The 8,499-nt window shown below is 47.2% G+C and overlaps 1 long non-coding RNA gene across 1 annotated transcript; it reads right to left on the reverse strand.

Moving 5' to 3' along the window:
• Nucleotides 1-497: 497 nt before the first annotated feature.
• On the reverse strand, nt 498-8,299 carry LOC118981669 (uncharacterized). Its single transcript, XR_005065389.1, has 3 exons — nt 8,209-8,299; nt 7,364-7,366; nt 498-511 (listed from the first exon to the last, which is right to left on the reverse strand). It is a non-coding gene; the product is annotated as an uncharacterized LOC118981669 (long non-coding RNA).
• Nucleotides 8,300-8,499: the final 200 nt, after the last annotated feature.

The raw sequence follows: 8,499 nt of genomic DNA on the forward strand, positions 1-8,499 counted from the left end.
TTTGTTTGTTTGTTCATTTGTAGCTTTCAGTTTTATATCCTACATGGGAGCGACTTACTTCGCTTTGCAGGGTATTCTCAAGACCCAGCAATCATCCATCCGGGGGACACTTGGTTGTCTCCACGTCTCGGTCACTGTGAGTAAGGCCTCAACACGGAAGACTGGGCTTCCAGGGATCGTTTCTGGGGCTTGCTTCACTTCTCATCGTCATCTCTCCCTCCCGCCATGGCCGTTTCTGGGGTGTGGTGCAGTCACGTGGGAGCAGCCCCTCTGATGAACGCCCCCTGCCCCGTGCCTTCGCACACGCCGCTCCCGTCTCAGAACCTTCCCTCGACCCCTGTGCGCTCCACCCAGGGAAACACTTCCTTCTGGGGAAGGTCAGACCTGAACCCAACGAAAACATTTATGTGCGTCGTTCTGAACCCAACTCTTCTTGAAGCCTCAGGGCATCTGTTGTCCTCACAAAGGCAGGGCTACCAAGCCTGACTTCCGGGCCTTCCAAAGTGGTTTGCTCTTACTTGTTCTCATTATCGTGTCTCACTTTCGAATATCATCATTGGCGTTTGTCAGTGTGCCACCCAGAACGTAAACTGTGCCAGCCCAGGAACAGATCCGTCTTCTCCTCTTCGTGTGACCAGCATCTACTTGCACGTCTGCCAGATGCTGTTCCCTTAGTGGTTGTATCTGGAACAAACAAAACAGTGTTTGAACAAAAATGTATGTGTATCTAAGTGTATCAACTGGAGAAGGTTCAACCAAATCAGAGCAGCTAAGCATTTAAAAGAAGCCACTGGTGACCTCCCAATACAGCAAATAATCCTCTTCGAATGCGCATGAGCGTCCCTGCCTCCTCGGTGCCTTTGCCCTGTCTCACGGCAGACATTCCTGACCATTAAATCGTGTGGCACTCTCCGTGGTCTGAAAATATTTATGTGCGCTGTTCTTCCCCCAGTTGGTGGATTTGTAGGACAGAGTAAATGTACTTAGTGCTGGACAGATTCCTTTCATTGTGGTCTTCTCATAAGACAGAGCAGACTTCATTAGTCCCAACCTAGCTACCAGGATGCTGCCCATTAACTGACCATTGACATGCGGCTTTAGACTGGTACCCAAACTGCTCCAGCCGAGGTCCAGGTCAGAAGGTGGTGTATTTCCAGAATCGGAAAGGGGCTTAGTCCACATGACTCATTTTCACAGACGAGGGAACTGTGACACAGGCAAGTTAGATAGATTTCCTTGCAGCTTAATAATGTGAGAATTGCTACTCCCCCCCACCCCACGCTGTCGCTTTGCTGTGACCACCAGAGTTCATAGACCATTGTGATTCACGTAGTTCATGACGGGGGTTAGCGAACCAATCCGAGCAGCGATAGAAGAGAAAAGCCTAGAACGGCATCTTGATTGCAAACCGCAGGCTAAGGTCCTTCCCTCCACATCCTTCCCCCAGGAACTGATCTCCACAGGCACCTCTCTTCCCACACGTGGGTTTTTAAATCACATCTCTGCTTCTGAGAAGCGCTCACAGATCCTCTGGAATCTTTCTTACTGTCGCTCTCTCTGGGATCCTGCTTTGGTAGCAGAAGGACTGGAGTGTCCCACAGGGGTTCTTGCTGTCTTATCTAACCTTCAGTGCACCTAGCAGCCAAATGGGCACTTCGCGGTGACCGCCAACAGGTTGTTTAAGGAAACACAACTCCTGTGACTTTTATCATGTGGTCGAGTAAATAATTGGAGGCTTTTCCAGCCCCTGACGACATCATGCATCGGTAATTGTCTTTCTCCGGCTTTCGTCTGCTACCCTTCCTTAGGGCCGGGTTCCAGCTCAGAACATCCAGCAAATGTTTGCTGAGTAGGCGTGGGCCTTCCTCAGTTTAGGCAACACAGAGGAAGAAGCCTAGAAGAAGCGATTGGATGTGGTTTTGGGGATTCTCTGTGAATGGTAAACACAGTTTTAAAGAAGGCATCTTATCGCTACGCTGTGCTCCCTTCCGGCCACACGTGAGGCGTCTGGGTGCAGCTTTGCCACCCACGGGCCTGTCGGCCCTGCGTGAACATTCCACTTCCTGTGTGGTTCTGCAATGCCCAGCGGGGACCCAGGTCGACCCTGGGGAGAATCCGACACTCTGAGCTCCTTCTTGGCCGGCCAGGCCACCTGCTAATGCACCAGAAACATGCAGGGAGTTTACAAGTACTTCTCAGAAAGAAAAAGTTGTTGCTGCCAGAAGCTTCAGAAATCACTGCACACTCTCAGGAAAGGGGGAGTTAGCGGGGTGGAAGGTGGTCAGTGCAGGCACACCTGAATTCAATAACCAACTGGAGCGTGTTCAACTGGCAGAAAACTTGGACGTGGGAAAAGAACAATTCTGTTTGCCTCAGGCCAGCGATGCCGCCCACCCGGAGCCTGACCTTGACCCTGATCTCGCTAAACGGGAGTCGCGCCCTCCGATCCTGTGGGAGGGTGGCAGGCGCCTCTGGACCACTGCCACTGGGTGTCCCAGCCTTTTCTCTGCAGGAGAGTAGAGGCGATTCTTCACTGAAATGTCTGGGTTGGCAAAACTACAGGTTGGCCGATCTATGTCATTCTTTGCAGTTTAATGGTTCTTAAAAAGAAATAAACCAAGGCGTTGTTGAGGTTGATTTTAGCAGATGCGGTTCCCTGCAGCAGATTTCTTCATTGACCGAGGGGCTTGGGTCCTGTGGCCTGTCCAGCGTCGGGCTTGGTTCGAACTAATGGTCTCCAAGGAAGGCAAGGCGGGTCTGGGCAATCTCACCTAGATGTCTAACAGGGTCATCCCCGTCCCTGTCTGCCCATTGATCTCTCCTGGGGTGTCTGCACACCTAAAATTAGAGCCTGGTGTGCGCCCTCCTGTCACCGATGTCAGCGCTGGCTTGACCTTTCTCTGCCCAGCCACACGGGTCAGCAACGGGGACACAAGGCTGAAGAACGCTGGGGTGGGCTGCACCTCTCCCCTGAAGCGCCCCCTACTTCCCTTTTCCTCCTGCCCCTCCCCCCAGCCATTTCCCGGGTGGAGCTCGGGGTGGAGCTCGGTCTTGATTTTGGCTGCTCAAAACCCTGACTGTGAATCCCAAACCGCTCTGTCTTGGGACCACCCCCGCCCTGAGCCGACTCCTCATTCAGACTTTCTGTCCTGGGTTTGATTCTCGAACGCCTGAAACCAGGCTTGCCCGTGACAGCTAATGAACTGAAATTTATTAAGGACCCACTGTGACCTCCTCAACAGACAGTGTTGGGAGGATGTGCTTATAAATAGATGTAGCGCCTGACCCAGAGGACGGACTTCAGGAGCGCATTTTTGGTGTGTTGGGCGTAAATGCACTGTGACTGCCTGCCTACTTTGTTTAAATCTAAGCACATGTGCTGTTCTTAGGGTGCCTGAGGTCAGTAACACTACACATTTAAAAGAACACTCTCCGTTTCCTCTTTTTCTGCTCCACCAGTACTTCCTGCTGGATATTGTGTGTTGACCTCTTTCTCCGCAGTGCGCACGCGTTGATTCTCAGCTGACCGCGATGCCGGCTTTCTCACTGGTTCTTGCTTCCAGCTGACTATGCAGCTCCCTGTTGACCCCTCACTCTTGTGGTCCCCACCCACCTCCTCCTCAGGACAACCATCAAAGCAGTTTTTCTGAAACACCATCCTGGCCCTGCTCAGCCTGAAAGCCCTCGGGGACTCTCGGTGGCCTACTGTGGTTATCCTCCTGCCCCCACTGGCCTGGGGACCAGTGAGAACCCCCAGGGACTCAGGCTGGTTAGTGATACCCAGCTCTCCCAAATGCTGACCCCTCTTCCTGGAACACTCTTTTCTCCAACTTCTCCTCAGCTGAGAAGACACAGGTCGAGGGTCACCCTCTATTTTTTTAAATATCTAGGCCTTTTACACCCTGCAAAATGCAGCGTTCTGCATTGTCGTCATGGACTCCTTGGCCCATCTCACTAGACAGCGAGGCCCTAAGGCTTGGGTCTGTGGTTCTTTCTTTGTATCCACAGTGCTTAGTTCAATCCCTGGTGTCGAAAAGTTGTAGAAATTTGGGTTCTAAGTCTGCAAGACTGTTCCCTTCGTAACAGAACTCTCCCCAGGTGGCCTTCCTTGAAGGGAAGGCTCTCTCTGTTCTGTTAAGGGTCTATACCATGGGCTCTCTCTAATGCAATCTCAAGGCTTTTCGACACTAGGTGCTGGGTAGAACCTTAGAGGAAATTGGCTCTACCTTTCATTTACCTCTGATGTCCAGGACGTTGATGTAATTTCTTTCTCCTATTCCATCATCCGGGTTTATGTTTCACAATGTACCCTCTCCCCTGACCCAAGTCCCCAAATTAGGAGGTGGTGGAGATGGGAATTGACAACTATGCTAGATAAAAGGATATCTCTTTTTTTTTAAAGATTTTATTTATCTTTAGAGGGGAAGGGAAGGAGAGAAGGAGAGAAACATCAATGTATGGTTGCCTCTCATGTGTCCTCTGCTGGGAACTAGCCTGCAACTCAGGCATGTGCCCTGACTGGGAATCGAACCGCGATCATGTGGTTCACAGGCCCGAGCTCAATCCACTGAGCTACACCAGCCGGGGCAAAAGGATATTTCTTAATTTTCTGCCCCTGGATAGAATACAGGAAGCAGGAGACCAAGATGCTGACGGGCCATAGAGACAGTAACATTGGCCTCAGAACTTAAAAGACACTGGAGGTTGAGACCCAGGTCCCAGTTCCAACTAGGTATGAAGGCACTTATTTTCTCTGGATCTTGTGATTTTATCCATAAAATATAAGAATTGGATTGTACAGTTGCTGTGAAATCATCTGACTCTGAAGTTCAATAATTACATCTTCATTTACTCATATAGTTCACATGTCTATGTGTCCATCAAGCATAAGTGGAAACGCTTCAGGGATCAGTCTCAAGATGAGGAGCATTAAAAGGTTTTTCATGAAGAGGAAGAGGCCTCAAGAGTAAGTGCTGAGCTACTGACGTAATCCCATTCAAGACAGGGAAACTGAAGCTCAGAGACTCTGAATACTTTCCAAAGATTATCCAGCGAAGACTGAGATGCCTCAATTCCAGGTCCAGTGACTTTTAATATTTTGTTACACTCTGGTTGATCAGCCAGTGCTGTAGGAGCAAGATATAGATGCAGCTGTCAAGATGTAAAAAACTGCTTAAAAGCACTCAGTGGTAAAATGTAGACATGTACTATCCTGTTATCAAAAGAAGTGGAAAGCACTTAAAAAATGATGGTGTTAAGAAGGCTACTTGTATCTCCTTCTGAGCGTGATCTCATCCTCGGGGCAGCCAGCGACTCCGTGTGAGGCAGAGACACGCCAGCGTGGAGACAGGCAAAAATGACCTCCTGCAACTGGATGAGTTAAATGCGTAGATCTTGATAACTTTCACAATAAAGAACACACACACTTGAACACAGTCTCAGCTGAGTTACACACACCAAAAAAAAAAAAGTCTCAGGAACCCACAGAAGGCTGAAAGCAGCCCCAAACTGGAATATATCATCCTGTCTGTTCTTTCAGAAGAGGGTGTGGACCACCTGGATCATTGCTGATTTACAGGGGGGAGAAAGATGCTCAAATGTTGGTTTTTCGATGCCTAGAAGATAATAGGGTTGCAATAATTGGACTTGTGGGAATGGAACAATAAAATGTTAGGCTGGACGTGATTTTTGGATTACGTAATGCATAGCCTTCATTTATAGAAGAGCCAACTGAGCCTCGGAGAAATTAAATCAGAAATCCTTAAAAGTTCATTATCTAATTCAAGGGCAGTGTGGCAAGTCTTGGAGTCTGAGGTGATGAGTAAATGCAATACTCATTGACATCCTTCGTCCTATCTAAATGATTTTCCTTGTGGGGGTAGATAGAACTTTCTCTTCTACAGCAGGGGAAGACGCCATAGCTCGAAATCCTGGCACCACAGAAATATGAGAAAGAATCTCTCAGCTACAATGTGGCAAATAGTCAAGACTGTGATGCACCTGGAGGTTGTGCTGCCGCCGTTGCTCCTCAGAGACAGAAACTATTGCTTTAGTGCAATGAATTACTGCTACTTTCTCACTTTCCCTTTGTAGCTCAGACTTCTTAAAAATTTAACTCTGAGTGAGCCAGGAGAGCAAGAAAACTTGTCTTATATCAAATAGCCGACTTGATGTGGACATTGAATATAAAAGTAGAGCTGTTCAAGGTATTCTTTTCAGATTTAGAGCAGCCCTCTTTAAATTAAAGAAATTCCAGGTAATTAAGAGAATGGCACTGGATTCCTTTGTTTTGACCTCTAATTGGCTTACTTAGACTATTATCAGTCCCAGAAACTCACTTCCCTCAAGTTTTTCTCGGGTAATTTCTGAACATCCTTGGCAGGGCCATGCTTGGGGCTGGGCGGGGTGGGGGCGGGTAAGGACAAATGTCAGGTGAAGTCTGTCACCCCAGGCACCTCTTGCCACTCAGGTTCTTAATACTTTTTCCCTCCAAATTTCCTTCTGTGATCAAAATGCTCAAACTCTGTATTTTACTTCCTTAGGACCTTGCTGAGTGACAGTTCTTTTCTATAGTGAATTAATTCTGCTATAAGCCCCTTGATAGTTATCCTTATTTATGTTTGGCATGTTATAAGGAAATACTCATTTAAACATGCTTCTTTGAAAGAGAATACCTTAAGCCAAAGATGTCCCTTATTTTTTTCTGATGGGGCTCACATCCTGTGGCTGGGTTGGTGGCAGGGGGAGCTATAAATTACTAGGGGAGAAGGAGAAGAAATCCGGCAACCCAAGAGGTTATGGTGGATAAACAAAGAGAAAATTTAAATCTCGAGAGATTACTTTTTGTTCTTAATTTCATGAACACCTATTAACTCCTCCTAGAATCCAAGACAGCTGGGTTTGCAGGAAACATATTTGAGACTAATTCCTCATCTCTCTCTCTCTCTCTCTTACTCTTCACCCTATTTCTGCTTAGATGTCTTCAGGGATCTGAAGGCTCAAAGACAGTCAGTCAGTCTATTTTCTGAGAGCATCAAAGTTTTATAGCGTGCAGAAAAAAACATTATTTTTTACCTATTTCCCCCACTTGTATCTTTCATGTCAGCATATGTCAAAATTCTCAAAATTCTCACCTCTTCATATTGCATCACTTTAAATAGATTTGAGAACAACTTTTGCATTCCCTCATACATGCTAGATAAAGATTTCATAAATCTTTGATAATTGTTTATCTTGGAATGTTTTCCTATATTCTGAAAAGCATACTTGCTACTCTACAGCTATGCTCCGATAAGGGTAAATAACCATTCCAAGTATTGCAAAGGGTTTACATTTTCTGTTGTCATCTGATTGTGGTTGGCACCAGCTTACTACCCAGAGGAAGCCCCGGTTTGGGGTGTGGTGAAGAAGAGAACCGTGTTCAGTGCAAGCAGGGACACAGCATGGCTGTGAGAGCAGCGTGGCCATGGAACGGCTCGGTTGTGATGTGTGGACACGGCACTGCCGTGAGGCTGCCCAGGGGCCTGGACCCTCTTCAGTAAGGCAACCCTGCCCTGGCAGGACATCTTTGGTGCTTCTAGCCAAGGGGACAGTCCTCAGTGTGCTGTCTCACCAGGGGAGCTGGCTTACCTGGACCAAATGTCCCTGCCTCTGGTTCCTCACTGGTTCATCCTTATGCAAATGAGGATGCCAAACACATGCAGTTTGATTGGTCCTAAAGACACTGTCCCGATTGGTTAGAATGAAGATTCTCTGGTCAGAGCTACACAGCTCTGATGGGACAGAGCAAGTCTCCATCCTATTGGCTGAAGTAGGATTCCAGGAACTCCTTTAGAAAGGCTGGCTCAGACGGCAGGCACTACCTGCAGGCAGGCAGCTCAGTGCAGGGGCAAGTACTGGGTTGGCCAAAAACTACATTATGCTGTTTCCATATGATGGCTCTCGTGGTGCTTAGCTGTCTTTAACTTCATTTGAAACAATTTTGTTAGATCGTATTGTAACAGCTGTTGTATCAAAGTGCATTTAAAAATATTTATCAAAATTGGTACATTTTTGTGTAGCCATTTTAATACTGAAGATGGAAGAAAATGTGTGACATTTTTTGGTATAATATGCTTTATTTCAAGAAAGGTAAAAGCACAACTGAAACATTCATATATGGAGAAAGTGCTGTGTCTGACTGAACTTGTCACAGGGGTGTGCGTGCACAGTTTCTTGGTACTATAGACATTTTAGCCAATTATTCTTTGCGGTGGGGCTGTCTTATGCATTGGAAGATGTTTAGCAGCACCCTGGCCTCTACCCACTAGACGCCAATAGAGGGAGAGAGCCGACATACTCAAAATATCCAAATTAGTAACATCATTGGTGAAAAAGAAAAATGTGTCTTTTATTTTATGGGAAAAAATGTAACTTTTTGGCCAACCCAGTAGTTCAGTGCAGGGTTCTCTACGAATGCAGTTTGTGTGAGAGGCCCCTGTGCAGAAATGGCTGCTAGGC

This window comes from Sturnira hondurensis, unplaced genomic scaffold (genome assembly GCF_014824575.4).
Source record: "Sturnira hondurensis isolate 20B ecotype Veracruz unplaced genomic scaffold, ASM1482457v3 Scaffold0024400, whole genome shotgun sequence".
Taxonomy (NCBI): Eukaryota; Metazoa; Chordata; class Mammalia; order Chiroptera; family Phyllostomidae; genus Sturnira; species Sturnira hondurensis.